Source organism: Oncorhynchus keta, unplaced genomic scaffold (assembly GCF_023373465.1).
Source record: "Oncorhynchus keta strain PuntledgeMale-10-30-2019 unplaced genomic scaffold, Oket_V2 Un_contig_3371_pilon_pilon, whole genome shotgun sequence".
NCBI classification, from domain to species: Eukaryota; Metazoa; Chordata; class Actinopteri; order Salmoniformes; family Salmonidae; genus Oncorhynchus; species Oncorhynchus keta.
The window spans coordinates 50,291-75,435 of record NW_026287219.1 but is presented as its reverse complement, the minus strand read 5'-3'; positions in this window follow the sequence as shown (position 1 = coordinate 75,435).

Here is a 25,145-nt window from a genome sequence, read left to right as displayed (position 1 = left end):
TAATTGTCCCTAGAATTTCTAAGCAAACAGCTGGAGGCAGTGCTTTCTCCTATAGAGCTCCATTTTTATGGAACGGTCTGCCTACCCATGTCAGAGAAGCAAACTCGGTCTCAACCTTTAAGTCTTTACTGAAGACTCATCTCTTCAGTGGGTCATATGATTGAGTGTAGTCTGGCCCAGGAGTGGGAGGGTGAACGGAAAGGCTCTGGAGCAACGAACCGCCCTTGCTGTCTCTGCCTGGCCGGTTCCCCTCTTTCCACTGGGATTCTCTGCCTCCAACCCTATTACAGGGGCTGAGTCACTGGCTTACTGGGGCTCTCTCATGCCGTCCCTGCAGGGGGTGTGTCACCTGAGTGGGTTGATTCACTGTTGTGGTCATCCTGTCTGGGTTGGCGCCCCCACTTGGGCTGTGCCGTGGCGGAGATCTTTGTGGGCTATACTCAGCCTTGTCTCAGGATGGCAAGTTGGTGGTTGAAGATATCCCTCTAGTGGTGTGGGGCTGTGCTTTGGCAAAGTGGGTGGGGTTATATCCTTCCTGTTTGGCCCTGTCCGGGGTGTCCTCGGACGGGGCCACAGTGTCTCCTGTCCCCTCCTGTCTCAGCCTCCAGTATTTATGCTGCAGTAGTTTGTGTCGGGGGGCTAGGGTCAGTTTGTTATATCTGGAGTACTTCTCCTGTCCTAATTCGGTGTCCTGTGTGAATCTAAGTGTGCGTTCTCTAATTCTCTCCTTCTTTCTTTCTCTCTCTCGGAGGACCTGAGCCCTAGGACCATGCCTCAGGACTACCTGACATGATGACTCCTTGCTGTCCCCAGTCCACCTGGCCATGCTGCTGCTCCAGTTTCAACTGTTCTGCCTTATTATTATTCGACCATGCTGGTTCTGAGCAGTGTGGAACTGGGTCTGTGGAGCAGTGCCCAACTTCAATCTAATGTTTACACAGAGAGGAGGAACACGTGTGGTTTGGCTGCTGTGCTCCCTTCTCGCTCTCTTTCTCTCTCTACCTCTCCTCTAACTGGTGTCACATCTTTCTCTATAGAGTGGGGCAGGATAGAGGAAGACAGGGAAGCGCATTTACTCTGTCAGAGCAGAGCATGCTGGTCACAGGAGGGGGAGATAACAGCATCTCAGTTCCTCTCTCTGAGGGATTGAGAACTCTGAGAGCTGGGAGTTAATTTCCTTTACTGAATCATGGTTCAATATCAGCAGCCCCAGTATGGTTAATAACAGCTCCAAGTATGGTTAATATCAGCAGCCCCAGTATGGTTAATAACAGCTCCAGTATGGTTAATAGCAGCCCCAGTATGGTAAATATCAGCAGCCCCAGTATGGTTAATATCAGCTCCAGTATGGTTAATAGCAGCCCCAGTATGGTTAATATCAGCTCCAGTATGGTTAATAGCAGCCCCAGTATGGTTAATAACAGCTCCAGTATGGTTAATATCAGCAGCCCCAGTATGGTTAATATCAGCCCCAGTATGGTTAATAGCAGCCCCAGTATGGTTAATAGCAGCCCCAGTATGGTTAATAGCAGCCCCAGTATGGTTAATATCAGCCCCAGTATGGTTAATAGCAGCCCCAGTATGGTTAATATCAGCCCCAGTATGGTTAATATCAGCCCCAGTATGGTTAATATCAGCCCCAGTATAGTTAATATCAGCCCCAGTATGGTTAATATCAGCCCCACTATGGTTAATAGCAGCCCCAGTATGGTTCAATAGCAGCCCCAGTATGGTTAATATCAGCCCCAGTATGGTTAATATCAGCCCCAGTATGGTTAATATCAGCCCCAGTATGGTTAACATCAGCCCCAGTATGGTTAATAGCAGCCCCTGTATGGTTAATAGCAGCCCCAGTATGGTTAATATCAGCAGCCCCAGTATGGTTAATAGCAGCCCCAGTATGGTTAATAACAGCCCCAGTATTGGTAATATCAGCCCCAGTATGGTTAATATCAGCAGCCCCAGTATGGTTAATATCAGCCCCAGTATGGTTAATATCAGCCCCAGTATTGGTAATATCAGCCCCAGTATGGTTAATATCAGCCCCAGTATGGTTAATATCAGCCCCAGTATGGTTAATATCAGCCCCAGTATGGTTAATATCAGCCCCAGTATGGTTAATATCAGCCCCAGTATGGTTAATATCAGCCCCAATATGGTTAATAACAGCCCCAGTATGGTTAATATCAGCCCCAGTATGGTTAATAACAGCCCCAGTATGGTTAATATCAGCCCCAGTATGGTTAATAACAGCCCCAGTATGGTTAATATCAGCCCCAGTATGGTTAATATCAGCAGCCCCAGTATGGTTAATATCAGCCCCAATATGGTTAATATCAGCCCCAATATGGTTAATATCAGCAGCCCCAGTATGGTTAATATCAGCCCCAATATGGTTAATATCAGCCCCAATATGGTTAATATCAGCCCCAATATGGTTAATATCAGCAGCCCCAGTATGGTACAATAGCAGCAGCCCCAGTATGGTTAATATCAGCCCCAGTATGGTTAATATCAGCCCCAGTATGGTTAATATCAGCCCCAGTATGGTTAATATCAGCCACAGTATGGTTAATATCAGCCCCAGTATGGTTAATATCAGCCCCAGTATGGTTCAATAGCAGCCCCAGTATGGTTAATATCAGCCCCAGTATGGTTAATAGCAGCCCCAGTATGGTTAATATCAGCCCCAGTATGGTTAATATCAGCCCCAGTATGGTTCAATAGCAGCCCCAGTATGGTTAATATCAGCCCCAGTATGGTTAATAGCAGCCCCAGTATGGTTAATAGCAGCCCCAGTATGGTTAATATCAGCCCCAGTATGGTTAATATCTGCCCCAGTATGGTTAATATCATCCCCAGTATGGTTAATAGCAGCCCCAGTATGGTTAATAGCAGCCCCAGTATGGTTAATAACAGCCCCAGTATGGTTAATATCAGCCCCAGTATGGTTAATATCAGCCCCAGTATGGTTAATAGCAGCCCCAGTATGGTTAATATCAGCCCCAGTATGGTTAATAGCAGCCCCAGTATGGTTAATAGCAGCCCCAGTATGGTTAATATCAGCCCCAGTATGGTTAATAGCAGCCCCAGTATGGTTAATATCAGCCCCAGTATGGTTAATAACAGCCCCAGTATGGTTAATATCAGCCCCAATATGGTTAATATCAGCCCCAGTATGGTTCATATTAGCCCCAGTATGGTTAATATCAGCCCCAGTATGGTTAATAGCAGCCCCAGTATGGTTAATAGCAGCCCCAGTATGGTTAATATCAGCCCCAGTATGGTTAATAGCAGCTCCAGTATGGTTAATAGCAGCTCCAGTATGGTTAATAGCAGCCCCAGTATGGTTAATAGCAGCCCCAGTATGGTTCAATAGCAGCCCCAGTATGGTTAATATCAGCCCCATTATGGTTAATAGCAGCCCCAGTATGGTTCAATAGCAGCCCCAGTATGGTTAATATCAGCCCCAGTATGGTTAATAGCAGCTCCAGTATGGTTAATAGCAGCCCCAGTATGGTTAATATCAGCCCCAGTATGGTTAATAGCAGCCCCAGTATGGTTAATAGCAGCTCCAGTATGGTTAATAGCAGCAGCCCCAGTATGGTTAATAGCAGCAGCCCCTGTATGGTTAATAGCAGCTCCAGTATGGTTAATAGCAGCTCCAGTATGGTTAATATCAGCCCCAGTATGGTTAATATCAGCCCCAGTATGGTTAATATCAGCTCCAGTATGGTTAATAGCAGCTCCAGTATGGTTAATAGCAGCTCCAGTATGGTTAATATCAGCCCCAGTATGGTTCAAATCAGCCCCAGTATGGTTAATAGCAGCCCCAGTATGGTTAATAGCAGCTCCAGTATGGTTAATAGCAGCTCCAGTATGGTTAATAACAGCCCCAGTATGGTTAATAGCAGCCCCAGTATGGTTAATAGCAGCTCCAGTATGGTTAATAGCAGCCCCAGTATGGTTAATAGCAGCCCCAGTATGGTTAATAGCAGCCCCAGTATGGTTAATAGCAGCTCCAGTATGGTTAATATCAGCCCCAGTATGGTTAATATCAGCCCCAGTATGGTTAATATCAGCAGCCCCAGTATGGTTAATAGCAGCCCCAGTATGGTTAATAGCAGCAGCCCCAGTATGGTTAATATCAGCAGCCCCAGTATGGTTAATAACAGCCCAAGTATGGTTAATAGCAGCAGCCCCAGTATGGTTAATAACAGCCCCAGTATGGTTAATATCAGCAGCCCCAGTATGGTTAATAACAGCCCCAGTATGGTTAATATCAGCAGCCCCAGTATGGTTAATAACAGCCCCAGTATGGTTAATATCAGCAGCCCCAGTATGGTTAATAACAGCCCCAGTATGGTTAATATCAGCAGCCCCAGTATGGTTAATATCAGCCCCAGTATGGTTAATATCAGCCCCAGTATGGTTAATATCAGCAGCCCCAGTATGGTTAATAACAGCCCCAGTATGGTTAATATCAGCTCCAGTATGGTTAATAACAGCCCCAGTATGGTTAATAGCAGCAGCCCCAGTATGGTTAATATCAGCAGCCCCAGTATGGTTAATAACAGCCCCAGTATGGTTAATATCAGCCCCAGTATGGTTAATATCAGCAGCCCCAGTATGGTTAATATCAGCAGCCCCAGTATGGTTAATAACAGCCCCAGTATGGTTAATATCAGCCCAGTATGGTTAATATCAGCAGCCCCAGTATGGTTCATAGCAGCCCCAGTATGGTTAATATCAGCAGCCCCAGTATGGTTAATAGCAGCCCCAGTATAGTTAATAGCAGCCCCGGTATGCTTAATATCAGCCCCAGTATGGTTAATAGCAGCCCCAGTATGGTTAATAGCAGCCCCAGTATGGTTAATATCAGCCCCAGTATGGTTAATATCTGCAGCCCCAGTATGGTTAATATCTGCAGCCCCAGTATGGTTAATAGCAGCCCCAGTATGGTTAATAGCAGCCCCAGTATGGTTAATAGCAGCCCCAGTATGGTTAATAGCAGCCCCAGTATGGTTAATAGCAGCCCCAGTATGGTTAATATCAGCCGCAGTATGGTTAATAGCAGCCCCAGTATGGTTAATATCAGCAGCCCCAGTATGGTTAATATCAGCAGCCCCAGTATGGTTAATATCAGCCCCAGTATGGTTAATATCAGCTCCAGTATGGTTAATAACAGCCCCAGTATGGTTAATAGCAGCCCCAGTATGGTTAATAGCAGCTCCAGTATGGTTAATAGCAGCCCCAGTATGGTTAATAGCAGCCCCAGTATGGTTAATAGCAGCCCCAGTATGGTTAATAGCAGCTCCAGTATGGTTAATATCAGCCCCAGTATGGTTAATATCAGCCCCAGTATGGTTAATATCAGCAGCCCCAGTATGGTTAATAGCAGCCCCAGTATGGTTAATAACAGCCCCAGTATGGTTAATAGCAGCAGCCCCAGTATGGTTAATAACAGCCCCAGTATGGTTAATATCAACAGCCCCAGTATGGTTAATAACAGCCCCAGTATGGTTAATATCAGCAGCCCCAGTATGGTTAATAACAGCCCCAGTATGGTTAATATCAGCAGCCCCAGTATGGTTAATAACAGCCCCAGTATGGTTAATATCAGCAGCCCCAGTATGGTTAATATCAGCCCCAGTATGGTTAATATCAGCCCCAGTATGGTTAATATCAGCAGCCCCAGTATGGTTAATAACAGCCCCAGTATGGTTAATATCAGCTCCAGTATGGTTAATAACAGCCCCAGTATGGTTAATAGCAGCAGCCCCAGTATGGTTAATATCAGCAGCCCCAGTATGGTTAATAACAGCCCCAGTATGGTTAATATCAGCCCCAGTATGGTTAATATCAGCAGCCCCAGTATGGTTAATATCAGCAGCCCCAGTATGGTTAATAACAGCCCCAGTATGGTTAATATCAGCCCAGTATGGTTAATATCAGCAGCCCCAGTATGGTTCATAGCAGCCCCAGTATGGTTAATATCAGCAGCCCCAGTATGGTTAATAGCAGCCCCAGTATAGTTAATAGCAGCCCCGGTATGCTTAATATCAGCCCCAGTATGGTTAATAGCAGCCCCAGTATGGTTAATAGCAGCCCCAGTATGGTTAATATCTGCAGCCCCAGTATGGTTAATATCTGCAGCCCCAGTATGGTTAATAGCAGCCCCAGTATGGTTAATAGCAGCCCCAGTATGGTTAATAGCAGCCCCAGTATGGTTAATAGCAGCCGCAGTATGGTTAATAGCAGCCCCAGTATGGTTAATATCAGCAGCCCCAGTATGGTTAATATCAGCAGCCCCAGTATGGTTAATATCAGCCCCAGTATGGTTAATATCAGCTCCAGTATGGTTAATAACAGCCCCAGTATGGTTAATATCAGCAGCCCCAGTATGGTTAATATCAGCAGCCCCAGTATGGTTAATACAGCCCCAGTATGGTTAATAGCAGCCCCAGTATGGTTAATAGCAGCCCCAGTATGGTTAATATCAGCAGCCCCAGTATGGTTAATATCAGCAGCCCCAGTATGGTTAATAGCAGCCCCAGTATGGTTAATATCAGCCCCAGTATGGTTAATAGCAGCCCCAGTATGGTTAATATCAGCAGCCCCAGTATGGTTAATATCAGCCCCAGTATGGTTAATAGCAGCAGCCCCAGTATGGTTAATATCAGCCCCAGTATGGTTAATAGCAGCCCCAGTATGGTTAATAGCAGCCCCAGTATGGTTAATATCAGCCCCAGAATGGTTAATAGCAGCCCCAGTATGGTTAATAGCAGCCCCAGTATGGTTAATAGCAGCCCCAGTATGGTTAATAACAGCCCCAGGATGGTTAATATCAGCCCCAGTATGGTTAATATCAGCCCCAGTATGGTTAATATCAGCCCCAGTATGGTTAATAGCAGCCCCAGTATGGTTAATATCAGCCCCAGTATGGTTAATAGCAGCAGCCCCAGTATGGTTAATATCAGCAGCCCCAGTATGGTTAATATCAGCCCCAGTATGGTTAATAGCAGCAGCCCCAGTATGGTTAATATCAGCCCCAGTATGGTTAATAGCAGCCCCAGTATGGTTAATATCAGCCCCAGTATGGTTAATAGCAGCCCCAGTATGGTTAATATCAGCTCCAGTATGGTTAATATCAGCCCCAGTATGGTTAATATCAGCCCCAGTATGGTTAATATCAGCAGCCCCAGTATGGTTAATAGCAGCAGCCTCAGTATGGTTAATATCAGCCCCAGTATGGTTAATATCAGCCCCAGTATGGTTAATAGCAGCAGCCCCAGTATGGTTAATATCAGCAGCCCCAGTATGGTTAATAACAGCCCCAGTATGGTTAATAGCAGCAGCCCCAGTATGGTTAATAACAGCCCCAGTATGGTTAATATCAGCAGCCCCAGTATGGTTAATAACAGCCCCAGTATGGTTAATATCAGCAGCCCCAGTATGGTTAATAACAGCCCCAGTATGGTTAATATCAGCAGCCCCAGTATGGTTAATAACAGCCCCAGTATGGTTAATATCAGCAGCCCCAGTATGGTTAATATCAGCCCCAGTATGGTTAATAGCAGCAGCCCCAGTATGGTTAATATCAGCAGCCCCAGTATGGTTAATAACAGCCCCAGTATGGTTAATATCAGCCCAGTATGGTTAATATCAGCTGGCCCAGTATGGTTCATAGCAGCCCCAGTATGGTTAATATCAGCAGCCCCAGTATGGTTAATAGCAGCCCCAGTATAGTTAATAGCAGCCCCAGTATGGTTAATATCAGCCCCAGTATGGTTAATAGCAGCCCCAGTATGGTTAATAGCAGCCCCAGTATGGTTAATAGCAGCCCCAGTATGGTTAATATCAGCCCCAGTATGGTTAATAGCAGCCCCAGAATGGTTAATAGCAGCCCCAGTATGGTTAATAGCAGCTCCAGTATGGTTAATAACAGCCCCAGTATGGTTAATAGCAGCAGCCCCAGTATGGTTAATATCAGCAGCCCCAGTATGGTTAATAACAGCCCCAGTATGGTTAATATCAGCCCCAGTATGGTTAATATCAGCAGCCCCAGTATGGTTAATATCAGCAGCCCCAGTATGGTTAATAACAGCCCCAGTATGGTTAATATCAGCCCAGTATGGTTAATAGCAGCCCCAGTATGGTTAATATCAGCCGCAGTATGGTTAATAGCAGCCCCAGTATGGTTAATATCAGCAGCCCCAGTATGGTTAATATCAGCAGCCCCAGTATGGTTAATATCAGCCCCAGTATGGTTAATATCAGCTCCAGTATGGTTAATAACAGCCCCAGTATGGTTAATATCAGCAGCCCCAGTATGGTTAATATCAGCAGCCCCAGTATGGTTAATACAGCCCCAGTATGGTTAATAGCAGCCCCAGTATGGTTAATAGCAGCCCCAGTATGGTTAATATCAGCAGCCCCAGTATGGTTAATAGCAGCCCCAGTATGGTTAATAGCAGCCCCAGTATGGTTAATATCAGCCCCAGTATGGTTAATAGCAGCCCCAGTATGGTTAATATCAGCAGCCCCAGTATGGTTAATATCAGCCCCAGTATGGTTAATAGCAGCAGCCCCAGTATGGTTAATATCAGCCCCAGTATGGTTAATAGCAGCCCCAGTATGGTTAATAGCAGCCCCAGTATGGTTAATATCAGCCCCAGTATGGTTAATAGCAGCCCCAGAATGGTTAATAGCAGCCCCAGTATGGTTAATAGCAGCCCCAGTATGGTTAATAGCAGCCCCAGTATGGTTAATAACAGCCCCAGGATGGTTAATATCAGCCCCAGTATGGTTAATATCAGCCCCAGTATGGTTAATATCAGCCCCAGTATGGTTAATAGCAGCCCCAGTATGGTTAATATCAGCCCCAGTATGGTTAATAGCAGCAGCCCCAGTATGGTTAATATCAGCAGCCCCAGTATGGTTAATATCAGCCCCAGTATGGTTAATAGCAGCAGCCCCAGTATGGTTAATATCAGCCCCAGTATGGTTAATAGCAGCCCCAGTATGGTTAATATCAGCCCCAGTATGGTTAATAGCAGCCCCAGTATGGTTAATAGCAGCTCCAGTATGGTTAATATCAGCCCCAGTATGGTTAATATCAGCCCCAGTATGGTTAATATCAGCAGCCCCAGTATGGTTAATAGCAGCAGCCCCAGTATGGTTAATATCAGCCCCAGTATGGTTAATATCAGCCCCAGTATGGTTAATAGCAGCAGCCCCAGTATGGTTAATATCAGCAGCCCCAGTATGGTTAATAACAGCCCCAGTATGGTTAATAGCAGCAGCCCCAGTATGGTTAATAACAGCCCCAGTATGGTTAATATCAGCAGCCCCAGTATGGTTAATAACAGCCCCAGTATGGTTAATATCAGCAGCCCCAGTATGGTTAATAACAGCCCCAGTATGGTTAATATCAGCAGCCCCAGTATGGTTAATAACAGCCCCAGTATGGTTAATATCAGCAGCCCCAGTATGGTTAATAACAGCCCCAGTATGGTTAATATCAGCAGCCCCAGTATGGTTAATATCAGCCCCAGTATGGTTAATATCAGCTCCAGTATGGTTAATAACAGCCCCAGTATGGTTAATAGCAGCAGCCCCAGTATGGTTAATATCAGCAACACCAGTATGGTTAATAACAGCCCCAGTATGGTTAATATCAGCCCAGTATGGTTAATATCAGCAGGCCCAGTATGGTTCATAGCAGCCCCAGTATGGTTAATATCAGCAGCCCCAGTATGGTTAATAGCAGCCCCAGTATAGTTAATAGCAGCCCCAGTATGGTTAATATCAGCCCCAGTATGGTTAATAGCAGCCCCAGTATGGTTAATAGCAGCCCCAGTATGGTTAATAGCAGCCCCAGTATGGTTAATATCAGCCCCAGTATGGTTAATAGCAGCCCCAGAATGGTTAATAGCAGCCCCAGTATGGTTAATAGCAGCTCCAGTATGGTTAATAACAGCCCCACTATGGTTAATAGCAGCAGCCCCAGTATGGTTAATATCAGCAGCCCCAGTATGGTTAATAACAGCCCCAGTATGGTTAATATCAGCCCCAGTATGGTTAATATCATCAGCCCCAGTATGGTTAATATCAGCAGCCCCAGTATGGTTAATAACAGCCCCAGTATGGTTAATATCAGCCCAGTATGGTTAATATCAGCAGCCCCAGTATGGTTCATAGCAGCCCCAGTATGGTTAATATCAGCAGCCCCAGTATGGTTAATAGCAGCCCCAGTATAGTTAATAGCAGCCCCAGTATGGTTAATATCAGCCCCAGTATGGTTAATAGCAGCCCCAGTATGGTTAATAGCAGCCCCAGTATGGTTAATAGCAGCCCCAGTATGGTTAATATCAGCCCCAGTATGGTTAATATCTGCAGCCCCAGTATGGTTAATATCTGCAGCCCCAGTATGGTTAATAGCAGCCCCAGTATGGTTAATAGCAGCCCCAGTATGGTTAATAGCAGCCCCAGTATGGTTAATAGCAGCCCCAGTATGGTTAATATCAGCCGCAGTATGGTTAATAGCAGCCCCAGTATGGTTAATATCAGCAGCCCCAGTATGGTTAATATCAGCAGCCCCAGTATGGTTAATATCAGCCCCAGTATGGTTAATATCAGCTCCAGTATGGTTAATAACAGCCCCAGTATGGTTAATATCAGCAGCCCCAGTATGGTTAATATCAGCAGCCCCAGTATGGTTAATACAGCCCCAGTATGGTTAATATCAGCCCCAGTATGGTTAATAGCAGCCCCAGTATGGTTAATATCAGCCCCAGTATGGTTAATAGCAGCCCCAGTATGGTTAATAGCAGCTCCAGTATGGTTAATATCAGCCCCAGTATGGTTAATATCAGCCCCAGTATGGTTAATATCAGCAGCCCCAGTATGGTTAATAGCAGCAGCCCCAGTATGGTTAATATCAGCCCCAGTATGGTTAATATCAGCCCCAGTATGGTTAATAGCAGCAGCCCCAGTATGGTTAATATCAGCAGCCCCAGTATGGTTAATAACAGCCCCAGTATGGTTAATAGCAGCAGCCCCAGTATGGTTAATAACAGCCCCAGTATGGTTAATATCAGCAGCCCCAGTATGGTTAATAACAGCCCCAGTATGGTTAATATCAGCAGCCCCAGTATGGTTAATAACAGCCCCAGTATGGTTAATATCAGCAGCCCCAGTATGGTTAATAACAGCCCCAGTATGGTTAATATCAGCAGCCCCAGTATGGTTAATAACAGCCCCAGTATGGTTAATATCAGCAGCCCCAGTATGGTTAATAACAGCCCCAGTATGGTTAATATCAGCTCCAGTATGGTTAATAACAGCCCCAGTATGGTTAATAGCAGCAGCCCCAGTATGGTTAATATCAGCAACACCAGTATGGTTAATAACAGCCCCAGTATGGTTAATATCAGCCCAGTATGGTTAATATCAGCAGGCCCAGTATGGTTCATAGCAGCCCCAGTATGGTTAATATCAGCAGCCCCAGTATGGTTAATAGCAGCCCCAGTATAGTTAATAGCAGCCCCAGTATGGTTAATATCAGCCCCAGTATGGTTAATAGCAGCCCCAGTATGGTTAATAGCAGCCCCAGTATGGTTAATAGCAGCCCCAGTATGGTTAATATCAGCCCCAGTATGGTTAATAGCAGCCCCAGAATGGTTAATAGCAGCCCCAGTATGGTTAATAGCAGCTCCAGTATGGTTAATAACAGCCCCACTATGGTTAATAGCAGCAGCCCCAGTATGGTTAATATCAGCAGCCCCAGTATGGTTAATAACAGCCCCAGTATGGTTAATATCAGCCCCAGTATGGTTAATATCATCAGCCCCAGTATGGTTAATATCAGCAGCCCCAGTATGGTTAATAACAGCCCCAGTATGGTTAATATCAGCCCAGTATGGTTAATATCAGCAGCCCCAGTATGGTTCATAGCAGCCCCAGTATGGTTAATATCAGCAGCCCCAGTATGGTTAATATCAGCCCCAGTATGGTTAATAGCAGCCCCAGTATGGTTAATATCAGCCCCAGTATGGTTAATAGCAGCAGCCCCAGTATGGTTAATATCAGCCCCAGTATGGTTAATAGCAGCCCCAGTATGGTTAATATCAGCCCCAGTATGGTTAATAGCAGCAGCCCAAGTATGGTTAATATCAGCAGCCCCAGTATGGTTAATATCAGCCCCAGTATGGTTAATAGCAGCAGCCCCAGTATGGTTAATATCAGCCCCAGTATGGTTAATAGCAGCCCCAGTATGGTTAATATCAGCCCCAGTATGGTTAATAGCAGCAGCCCCAGTATGGTTAATATCAGCAGCCCCAGTATGGTTAATATCAGCCCCAGTATGGTTAATAGCAGCCCCAGTATGGTTAATAGCAGCAGCCCCAGTATGGTTAATAGCAGCAGCCCCAGTATGGTTAATAGCAGCAGCCCCAGTATGGTTAATAGCAGCAGCCCCAGTATGGTTAATAACAGCCCCAGTATGGTTAATAGCAGCCCCAGTATGGTTAATATCAGCCCCAGTATGGTTAATAGCAGCCCCAGTATGGTTAATATCAGCCCCAGTATGGTTAATAGCAGCAGCCCCAGTATGGTTAATATCAGCAGCCCCAGTATGGTTAATATCAGCCCCAGTATGGTTAATAGCAGCAGCCCCAGTATGGTTAATATCAGCCCCAGTATGGTCAATAGCAGCCCCAGTATGGTTAATATCAGCCCCAGTATGGTTAATAGCAGCAGCCCCAGTATGGTTAATATCAGCAGCCCCAGTATGGTTAATATCAGCCCCAGTATGGTTAATAGCAGCAGCCCCAGTATGGTTAATATCAGCAGCCCCAGTATGGTTAATAGCAGCCCCAGTATGGTTAATAGCAGCCCCAGTATGGTTAATATCAGCAGCCCCAGTATGGTTAATAGCAGCCCCAGTATGGTTAATATCAGCAGCCCCAGTATGGTTAATATCAGCCCCAGTATGGTTAATAGCAGCCCCAGTATGGTTAATATCAGCCCCAGTATGGTTAATAGCAGCCCCAGTATGGTTAATATCAGCCCCAGTATGGTTAATATCAGCCCCAGTATGGTTAATAGCAGCCCCAGTATGGTTAATATCAGCCCCAGTATGGTTAATAGCAGCAGCCCCAGTATGGTTAATATCAGCCCCAGTATGGTTAATAGCAGCCCCAGTATGGTTAATATCAGCCCCAGTATGGTTAATATCAGCCCCAGTATGGTTAATAGCAGCCCCAGTATGGTTAATATCAGCCCCAGTATGGTTAATAGCAGCAGCCCCAGTATGGTTAATATCAGCCCCAGTATGGTTAATATCAGCCCCAGTATGGTTAATAGCAGCAGCCCCAGTATGGTTAATATCAGCAGCCCCAGTATGGTTAATATCAGCCCCAGTATGGTTAATAGCAGCAGCCCCAGTATGGTTAATATCAGCCCCAGTATGGTTAATAGCAGCCCCAGTATGGTTAATATCAGCCCCAGTATGGTTAATAGCAGCAGCCCCAGTATGGTTAATATCAGCCCCAGTATGGTTAATAGCAGCCCCAGTATGGTTAATATCAGCCCCAGTATGGTTAATATCAGCAGCCCCAGTATGGTTAATATCAGCCCCAGTATGGTTAATAGCAGCCCCAGTATGGTTAATATCAGCCCCAGTATGGTTAATATCAGCAGCCCCAGTATGGTTAATATCAGCCCCAGTATGGTTAATAGCAGCTCCAGTATGGTTAATAGCAGCAGCCCCAGTATGGTTAATATCAGCAGCCCCAGTATGGTTAATAACAGCCCCAGTATGGTTAATAGCAGCAGCCCCAGTATGGTTAATATCAGCAGCCCCAGTATGGTTAATAGCAGCCCCAGTATGGTTAATAGCAGCAGCCCCAGTATGGTTAATATCAGCAGCTCCAGTATGGTTAATAACAGCCCCAGTATGGTTAATAGCAGCAGCCCCAGTATGGTTAATATCAGCAGCCCCAGTATGGTTAATAGCAGCCCCAGTATGGTTAATAGCAGCCCCAGTATGGTTAATATCAGCAGCCCCAGTATGGTTAATAGCAGCCCCAGTATGGTTAATATCAGCAGCCCCAGTATGGTTAATATCAGCCCCAGTATGGTTAATAGCAGCCCCAGTATGGTTAATATCAGCCCCAGTATGGTTAATAGCAGCCCCAGTATGGTTAATATCAGCCCCAGTATGGTTAATATCAGCCCCAGTATGGTTAATAGCAGCCCCAGTATGGTTAATATCAGCCCCAGTATGGTTAATAGCAGCAGCCCCAGTATGGTTAATATCAGCCCCAGTATGGTTAATAGCAGCCCCAGTATGGTTAATATCAGCCCCAGTATGGTTAATATCAGCCCCAGTATGGTTAATAGCAGCCCCAGTATGGTTAATATCAGCCCCAGTATGGTTAATAGCAGCAGCCCCAGTATGGTTAATATCAGCCCCAGTATGGTTAATATCAGCCCCAGTATGGTTAATAGCAGCAGCCCCAGTATGGTTAATATCAGCAGCCCCAGTATGGTTAATATCAGCCCCAGTATGGTTAATAGCAGCAGCCCCAGTATGGTTAATATCAGCCCCAGTATGGTTAATAGCAGCCCCAGTATGGTTAATATCAGCCCCAGTATGGTTAATAGCAGCAGCCCCAGTATGGTTAATATCAGCCCCAGTATGGTTAATAGCAGCCCCAGTATGGTTAATATCAGCCCCAGTATGGTTAATATCAGCAGCCCCAGTATGGTTAATATCAGCCCCAGTATGGTTAATAGCAGCCCCAGTATGGTTAATATCAGCCCCAGTATGGTTAATATCAGCAGCCCCAGTATGGTTAATATCAGCCCCAGTATGGTTAATAGCAGCTCCAGTATGGTTAATAGCAGCAGCCCCAGTATGGTTAATATCAGCAGCCCCAGTATGGTTAATAACAGCCCCAGTATGGTTAATAGCAGCCCCAGTATGGTTAATAGCAGCTCCAGTATGGTTAATAGCAGCAGCCCCAGTATGGTTAATATCAGCCCCAGTATGGTTAATAGCAGCTCCAGTATGGTTAATATCAGCAGCCCCAGTATGGTTAATAGCAGCAGCCCCAGTATGGTTAATATCAGCTCCAGTATGGTTAATATCAGCCCCAGTATGGTTAATAACAGCCCCAGTATGGTTAATATCAGCAGCCCCAGTATGGTTAATATCAGCAGCCCCAGTATGGTTAATAACAGCCCCAGTATGGTTAATATCTGCCCCAGTATGGTTAATATCAGCAGGCCCAGTATGGTTAATAGCAGCTCCAGTATGGTTAATAGCAGCCCCAGTATGGTTAATAGCAGCTCCAGTATGGTTAATAGCAGCAGCCCCAGTATGGTTAATATCAGCCCCAGTATGGTTAATATCAGCCCCAGTATGGTTAATATCAGCAGCCCCAGTATGGTTAATAGCAGCCCCAGTATGGTTAATATCAGCCCCAGTATGGTTAATATCAGCAGCCCCAGTATGGTTAATAGCAGCCCCAGTATGGTTAATATCAGCAGCCCCAGTATGGTTAATATCAGCCCCAGTATGGTTAATATCAGCCCCAGTATGGTTAATATCAGCAGCCCCAGTATGGTTAATAGCAGCCCCAGTATGGTTAATAGCAGCAGCCCCAGTATGGTTAATATCAGCCCCAGTATGGTTAATATCAGCAGCCCCAGTATGGTTAATATCAGCCCCAGTATGGTTAATAGCAGCCCCAGTATGGTTAATATCAGCCCCAGTATGGTTAATAGCAGCAGCCCCAGTATGGTTAATATCAGCCCCAGTATGGTTAATAGCAGCCCCAGTATGGTTAATATCAGCCCCAGTATGGTTAATAGCAGCAGCCCAAGTATGGTTAATATCAGCAGCCCCAGTATGGTTAATATCAGCCCCAGTATGGTTAATAGCAGCAGCCCCAGTATGGTTAATATCAGCCCCAGTATGGTTAATAGCAGCCCCAGTATGGTTAATATCAGCCCCAGTATGGTTAATAGCAGCAGCCCCAGTATGGTTAATATCAGCAGCCCCAGTATGGTTAATATCAGCCCCAGTATGGTTAATAGCAGCCCCAGTATGGTTAATAGCAGCAGCCCCAGTATGGTTAATAGCAGCAGCCCCAGTATGGTTAATATCAGCCCCAGTATGGTTAATAGCAGCAGCCCCAGTATGGTTAATAACAGCCCCAGTATGGTTAATAGCAGCCCCAGTATGGTTAATATCAGCCCCAGTATGGTTAATAGCAGCCCCAGTATGGTTAATATCAGCCCCAGTATGGTTAATATCAGCCCCAGTATGGTTAATAGCAGCCCCAGTATGGTTAATAGCAGCCCCAGTATGGTTAATAGCAGCAGCCCCAGTATGGTTAATATCAGCCCCAGTATGGTCAATAGCAGCCCCAGTATGGTTAATATCAGCCCCAGTATGGTTAATAGCAGCAGCCCCAGTATGGTTAATATCAGCAGCCCCAGTATGGTTAATATCAGCCCCAGTATGGTTAATAGCAGCAGCCCCAGTATGGTTAATATCAGCAGCCCCAGTATGGTTAATAGCAGCCCCAGTATGGTTAATAGCAGCCCCAGTATGGTTAATATCAGCAGCCCCAGTATGGTTAATAGCAGCCCCAGTATGGTTAATATCAGCAGCCCCAGTATGGTTAATATCAGCCCCAGTATGGTTAATAGCAGCCCCAGTATGGTTAATATCAGCCCCAGTATGGTTAATAGCAGCAGCCCCAGTATGGTTAATATCAGCAGCCCCAGTATGGTTAATAGCAGCAGCCCCAGTATGGTTAATAGCAGCAGCCCCAGTATGGTTAATATCAGCCCCAGTATGGTTAATAGCAGCCCCAGTATGGTTAATATCAGCCCCAGTATGGTTAATAGCAGCCCCAGTATGGTTAATATCAGCCCCAGTATGGTTAATAGCAGCAGCCCCAGTATGGTTAATAGCAGCAGCCCCAGTATGGTTAATAGCAGCCCCAGTATGGTTAATATCAGCAGCCCCAGTATGGTTAATATCAGCCCCAGTATGGTTAATAGCAGCAGCCCCAGTATGGTTAATATCAGCCCCAGTATGGTTAATAGCAGCCCCAGTATGGTTAATATCAGCAGCCCCAGTATGGTTAATATCAGCCCCAGTATGGTTAATAGCAGCCCCAGTATGGTTAATAGCAGCCCCAGTATGGTTAATATCAGCCCCAGTATGGTTAATAGCAGCCCCAGTATGGTTAATAGCAGCCCCAGTATGGTTAATATCAGCCCCAGTATGGTTAATATCAGCCCCAGTATGGTTAATAGCAGCCCCAGTATGGTTAATATCAGCCCCAGTATGGTTAATAGCAGCAGCCCCAGTATGGTTAATATCAGCCCCAGTATGGTTAATAGCAGCCCCAGTATGGTTAATATCAGCCCCAGTATGGTTAATATCAGCCCCAGTATGGTTAATAGCAGCCCCAGTATGGTTAATATCAGCCCCAGTATGGTTAATAGCAGCAGCCCCAGTATGGTTAATATCAGCCCCAGTATGGTTAATATCAGCCCCAGTATGGTTAATAGCAGCAGCCCCAGTATGGTTAATATCAGCAGCCCCAGTATGGTTAATATCAGCCCCAGTATGGTTAATAGCAGCAGCCCCAGTATGGTTAATATCAGCCCCAGTATGGTTAATAGCAGCCCCAGTATGGTTAATATCAGCCCCAGTATGGTTAATAGCAGCAGCCCCAGTATGGTTAATATCAGCCCCATGGTTAATAGCAGCCCCAGTATGGTTAATATCAGCCCCAGTATGGTTAATATCAGCAGCCCCAGTATGGTTAATATCAGCCCCAGTATGGTTAATAGCAGCCCCAGTATGGTTAATATCAGCCCCAGTATGGTTAATATCAGCAGCCCCAGTATGGTTAATATCAGCCCCAGTATGGTTAATAGCAGCTCCCAGTATGGTTAATAGCAGCAGCCCCAGTATGGTTAATATCAGCAGCCCCAGTATGGTTAATAACAGCCCCAGTATGGTTAATAGCAGCCCCAGTATGGTTAATAGCAGCTCCAGTATGGTTAATAGCAGCAGCCCCAGTATGGTTAATATCAGCCCCAGTATGGTTAATAGCAGCTCCAGTATGGTTAATATCAGCAGCCCCAGTATGGTTAATAGCAGCAGCCCCAGTATGGTTAATATCAGCTCCAGTATGGTTAATATCAGCCCCAGTATGGTTAATAACAGCCCCAGTATGGTTAATATCAGCAGCCCCAGTATGGTTAATATCAGCAGCCCCAGTATGGTTAATAACAGCCCCAGTATGGTTAATATCTGCCCCAGTATGGTTAATATCAGCAGGCCCAGTATGGTTAATAGCAGCTCCAGTATGGTTAATAGCAGCCCCAGTATGGTTAATAGCAGCTCCAGTATGGTTAATATAAGCAGCCCCAGTATGGTTAATATCAGCAGCCCCAGTATGGTTAATAACAGCCCCAGTATGGTTAATATCAGCAGCCCCAGTATGGTTAATAGCAGCTCCAGTATGGTTAATATCAGCAGCCCCAGTATGGTTAATATCAGCAGCCCCAGTATGGTTAATAACAGCCCCAGTATGGTTAATATCAGCCCCAGTATGGTTAATATCAGCAGCCCCAGTATGGTTAATAGCAGCCCCAGTATGGTTAATAGCAGCAGCCCCAGTATGGTTAATATCAGCCCCAGTATGGTTAATATCAGCAGCCCCAGTATGGTTAATATCAGCCCCAGTATGGTTAATATCAGCCCCAGTATGGTTAATATCAGCAGCCCCAGTATGGTTAATAGCAGCCCCAGTATGGTTAATAGCAGCAGCCCCAGTATGGTTAATATCAGCCCCAGTATGGTTAATATCAGCAGCCCCAGTATGGTTAATATCAGCCCCAGTATGGTTAATAGCAGCCCCAGTATGGTTAATATCAGCCCCAGTATGGTTAATAGCAGCAGCCCCAGTATGGTTAATATCAGCCCCAGTATGGTTAATAGCAGCCCCAGTATGGTTAATATCAGCCCCAGTATGGTTAATAGCAGCAGCCCAAGTATGGTTAATATCAGCAGCCCCAGTATGGTTAATATCAGCCCCAGTATGGTTAATAGCAGCAGCCCCAGTATGGTTAATATCAGCCCCAGTATGGTTAATAGCAGCCCCAGTATGGTTAATATCAGCCCCAGTATGGTTAATAGCAGCAGCCCCAGTATGGTTAATATCAGCAGCCCCAGTATGGTTAATATCAGCCCCAGTATGGTTAATAGCAGCCCCAGTATGGTTAATAGCAGCAGCCCCAGTATGGTTAATAGCAGCAGCCCCAGTATGGTTAATAGCAGCAGCCCCAGTATGGTTAATAGCAGCAGCCCCAGTATGGTTAATAACAGCCCCAGTATGGTTAATAGCAGCCCCAGTATGGTTAATATCAGCCCAGTATGGTTAATAGCAGCCCCAGTATGGTTAATATCAGCCCCAGTATGGTTAATAGCAGCAGCCCCAGTATGGTTAATATCAGCAGCCCCAGTATGGTTAATATCAGCCCCAGTATGGTTAATAGCAGCAGCCCCAGTATGGTTAATATCAGCCCCAGTATGGTCAATAGCAGCCCCAGTATGGTTAATATCAGCCCCAGTATGGTTAATAGCAGCAGCCCCAGTATGGTTAATATCAGCAGCCCCAGTATGGTTAATATCAGCCCCAGTATGGTTAATAGCAGCAGCCCCAGTATGGTTAATATCAGCCCCAGTATGGTTAATAGCAGCCCCAGTATGGTTAATATCAGCCCCAGTATGGTTAATAGCAGCAGCCCAGTATGGTTAATATCAGCAGCCCCAGTATGGTTAATATCAGCCCCAGTATGGTTAATAGCAGCCCCAGTATGGTTAATAGCAGCAGCCCCAGTATGGTTAATAGCAGCAGCCCCAGTATGGTTAATAGCAGCAGCCCCAGTATGGTTAATATCAGCTCCAGTATGGTTAATAACAGCCCCAGTATGGTTAATATCAGCAGCCCCAGTATGGTTAATATCAGCAGCCCCAGTATGGTTAATACAGCCCCAGTATGGTTAATAGCAGCCCCAGTATGGTTAATATCAGCAGCCCCAGTATGGTTAATAGCAGCCCCAGTATGGTTAATAGCAGCCCCAGTATGGTTAATATCAGCAGCCCCAGTATGGTTAATAGCAGCCCCCAGTATGGTTAATATCAGCAGCCCCAGTATGGTTAATATCAGCCCCAGTATGGTTAATAGCAGCAGCCCCAGTATGGTTAATATCAGCCCCAGTATGGTTAATAGCAGCCCCAGTATGGTTAATATCAGCCCCAGTATGGTTAATAGCAGCAGCCCCAGTATGGTTAATATCAGCAGCCCCAGTATGGTTAATATCAGCCCCAGTAGTTAATATCAGCAGCCCCAGTATGGTTAATAGCAGCAGCCCCAGTATGGTTAATAACAGCCCCAGTATGGTTAATAGCAGCCCCAGTATGGTTAATATCAGCCCCAGTATGGTTAATAGCAGCCCCAGTATGGTTAATATCAGCCCCAGTATGGTTAATAGCAGCAGCCCCAGTATGGTTAATAGCAGCAGCCCCAGTATGGTTAATAGCAGCAGCCCCAGTATGGTTAATATCAGCAGCCCCAGTATGGTTAATATCAGCCCCAGTATGGTTAATAGCAGCAGCCCCAGTATGGTTAATATCAGCCCCAGTATGGTTAATAGCAGCCCCAGTATGGTTAATATCAGCAGCCCCAGTATGGTTAATATCAGCCCCAGTATGGTTAATAGCAGCAGCCCCAGTATGGTTAATATCAGCCCCAGTATGGTTAATAGCAGCCCCAGTATGGTTAATAGCAGCCCCAGTATGGTTAATATCAGCCCCAGTATGGTTAATAGCAGCAGCCCCAGTATGGTTAATATCAGCCCCAGTATGGTTAATAGCAGCCCCAGTATGGTTAATATCAGCCCCAGTATGGTTAATATCAGCCCCAGTATGGTTAATAGCAGCCCCAGTATGGTTAATATCAGCCCCAGTATGGTTAATAGCAGCAGCCCCAGTATGGTTAATATCAGCCCCAGTATGGTTAATAGCAGCCCCAGTATGGTTAATATCAGCCCCAGTATGGTTAATAGCAGCAGCCCCAGTATGGTTAATATCAGCAGCCCCAGTATGGTTAATATCAGCCCCAGTATGGTTAATAGCAGCAGCCCCAGTATGGTTAATATCAGCCCCAGTATGGTTAATAGCAGCCCCAGTATAGTTAATATCAGCCCCAGTATGGTTAATAGCAGCAGCCCCAGTATGGTTAATAGCAGCAGCCCCAGTATGGTTAATATCAGCCCCAGTATGGTTAATATCAGCCCCAGTATGGTTAATATCAGCAGCCCCAGTATGGTTAATATCAGACCCAGTATGGTACAATAGCAGCAGCCCCAGTATGGTTAATAGCAGCAGCCCCAATATGGTTAATATCAGCCCCAGTATGGTTAATATCAGCAGCCCCAGTATGGTTAATATCAGCCCCAGTATGGTTAATATCAGCCCCAGTATGGTTAATAGCAGCAGCCCCAGTATGGTTAATAGCAGCAGCCCCAGTATGGTTAATAACAGCCCCAGTATGGTTAATAGCAGCCCCAGTATGGTTAATAGCAGCTCCAGTATGGTTAATAGCAGCAGCCCCAGTATGGTTAATATCAGCCCCAGTATGGTTAATAGCAGCTCCAGTATGGTTAATATCAGCAGCCCCAGTATGGTTAATAGCAGCAGCCCCAGTATGGTTAATATCAGCTCCAGTATGGTTAATATCAGCCCCAGTATGGTTAATAGCAGCCCCAGTATGGTTAATATCAGCAGCCCCAGTATGGTTAATATCAGCAGCCCCAGTATGGTTAATAACAGCCCCAGTATGGTTAATATCTGCCCCAGTATGGTTAATATCAGCAGGCCCAGTATGGTTAATAGCAGCTCCAGTATGGTTAATAGCAGCCCCAGTATGGTTAATAGCAGCTCCAGTATGGTTAATATAAGCAGCCCCAGTATGGTTAATATCAGCAGCCCCAGTATGGTTAATAACAGCCCCAGTATGGTTAATATCAGCAGCCCCAGTATGGTTAATAGCAGCTCCAGTATGGTTAATATCAGCAGCCCCAGTATGGTTAATATCAGCAGCCCCAGTATGGTTAATAACAGCCCCAGTATGGTTAATATCAGCCCCAGTATGGTTAATATCAGCAGCCCCAGTATGGTTAATATCAGCCCCAGTATGGTTAATAGCAGCAGCCCCAGTATGGTTAATATCAGCAGCCCCAGTATGGTTAATATCAGCCCCAGTATGGTTAATAGCAGCAGCCCCAGTATGGTTAATATCAGCCCCAGTATGGTTAATAGCAGCCCCAGTATGGTTAATATCAGCCCCAGTATGGTTAATAGCAGCAGCCCCAGTATGGTTAATATCAGCCCCAGTATGGTTAATAGCAGCCCCAGTATGGTTAATATCAGCCCCAGTATGGTTAATATCAGCAGCCCCAGTATGGTTAATATCAGCCCCAGTATGGTTAATAGCAGCCCCAGTATGGTTAATAGCAGCAGCCCCAGTATGGTTAATATCAGCCCCAGTATGGTTAATATCAGCAGCCCCAGTATGGTTAATATCAGCCCCAGTATGGTTAATAGCAGCCCCAGTATGGTTAATAGCAGCAGCCCCAGTATGGTTAATAGCAGCAGCCCCAGTATGGTTAATAACAGCCCCAGTATGGTTAATAGCAGCCCCAGTATGGTTAATAGCAGCTCCAGTATGGTTAATAGCAGCAGCCCCAGTATGGTTAATATCAGCCCCAGTATGGTTAATAGCAGCTCCAGTATGGTTAATATCAGCAGCCCCAGTATGGTTAATAGCAGCAGCCCCAGTATGGTTAATATCAGCTCCAGTATGGTTAATATCAGCCCCAGTATGGTTAATAACAGCCCCAGTATGGTTAATATCAGCAGCCCCAGTATGGTTAATATCAGCAGCCCCAGTATGGTTAATAACAGCCCCAGTATGGTTAATATCTGCCCCAGTATGGTTAATATCAGCAGGCCCAGTATGGTTAATAGCAGCTCCAGTATGGTTAATAGCAGCCCCAGTATGGTTAATAGCAGCTCCAGTATGGTTAATATAAGCAGCCCCAGTATGGTTAATATCAGCAGCCCCAGTATGGTTAATAACAGCCCCAGTATGGTTAATATCAGCAGCCCCAGTATGGTTAATAGCAGCTCCAGTATGGTTAATATCAGCAGCCCCAGTATGGTTAATATCAGCAGCCCCAGTATGGTTAATAACAGCCCCAGTATGGTTAATATCAGCCCCAGTATGGTTAATATCAGCAGCCCCAGTATGGTTAATAGCAGCCCCAGTATGGTTAATAGCAGCAGCCCCAGTATGGTTAATATCAGCCCCAGTATGGTTAATATCAGCAGCCCCAGTATGGTTAATATCAGCCCCAGTATGGTTAATAGCAGCCCCAGTATGGTTAATAGCAGCAGCCCCAGTATGGTTAATAGCAGCAGCCCCAGTATGGTTAATAGCAGCCCCAGTATGGTTAATAGCAGCTCCAGTATGGTTAATAGCAGCAGCCCCAGTATGGTTAATATCAGCCCCAGTATGGTTAATAGCAGCTCCAGTATGGTTAATATCAGCAGCCCCAGTATGGTTAATAGCAGCAGCCCCAGTATGGTTAATATCAGCTCCAGTATGGTTAATATCAGCCCCAGTATGGTTAATAACAGCCCCAGTATGGTTAATATCAGCAGCCCCAGTATGGTTAATATCAGCAGCCCCAGTATGGTTAATAACAGCCCCAGTATGGTTAATATCTGCCCCAGTATGGTTAATATCAGCAGGCCCAGTATGGTTAATAGCAGCTCCAGTATGGTTAATAGCAGCCCCAGTATGGTTAATAGCAGCTCCAGTATGGTTAATATAAGCAGCCCCAGTATGGTTAATATCAGCAGCCCCAGTATGGTTAATAACAGCCCCAGTATGGTTAATATCAGCAGCCCCAGTATGGTTAATAGCAGCTCCAGTATGGTTAATATCAGCAGCCCCAGTATGGTTAATATCAGCAGCCCCAGTATGGTTAATAACAGCCCCAGTATGGTTAATATCAGCCCCAGTATGGTTAATATCAGCAGCCCCAGTATGGTTAATAGCAGCTCCAGTATGGTTAATAGCAGCCCCAGTATGGTTAATATCAGCAGCCCCAGTATGGTTAATAGCAGCCCCAGTATGGTTAATAACAGCCCCAGTATGGTTAATAGCAGCAGCCCCAGTATGGTTAATAGCAGCCCCAGTATGGTTAATATCAGCAGCCCCAGTATGGTTAATATCAGCAGCCCCAGTATGGTTAATAGCAGCCCCAGTATGGTTAATAGCAGCCCCAGTATGGTTAATAACAGCCCCAGTATGGTTAATAGCAGCCCCAGTATGGTTAATAGCAGCCCCAGTATGGTTAATAGTAGCTCCAGTATGGTTAATATCAGCAGCCCCAGTATGGTTAATAGCAGCTCCAGTATGGTTAATATCAGCAGCCCCAGTATGGTTAATATCAGCAGCCCCAGTATGGTTAATAACAGCCCCAGTATGGTTAATATCAGCCCCAGTATGGTTAATATCAGCAGCCCCAGTATGGTTAATAGCAGCAGCTCCAGTATGGTTAATAGCAGCCCCTGTATGGTTAATATCAGCAGCCCCAGTATGGTTAATAGCAGCTCCAGTATGGTTAATATCAGCAGCCCCAGTATGGTTAATAGCAGCCCCAGTATGGTTAATAGCAGCCCCAGTATGGTTAATAACAGCCCCAGTATGGTTAATAGCAGCCCCAGTATGGTTAATAGCAGCCCCAGTATGGTTAATAAAAGCCCCAGTATGGTTAATAGCAGCAGCCCCAGTATGGTTAATAGCAGCCCCAGTATGGTTAATAGCAGCCCCAGTATGGTTAATATCAGCCCCAGTATGGTTAATATCAGCCCCAGTATGGTTAATAGCAGCCCCAGTATGGTTAATAGCAGCCCCAGTATGGTTAATAGCAGCCCCAGTATGGTTAATAGCAGCCCCAGTATGGTTAATAGC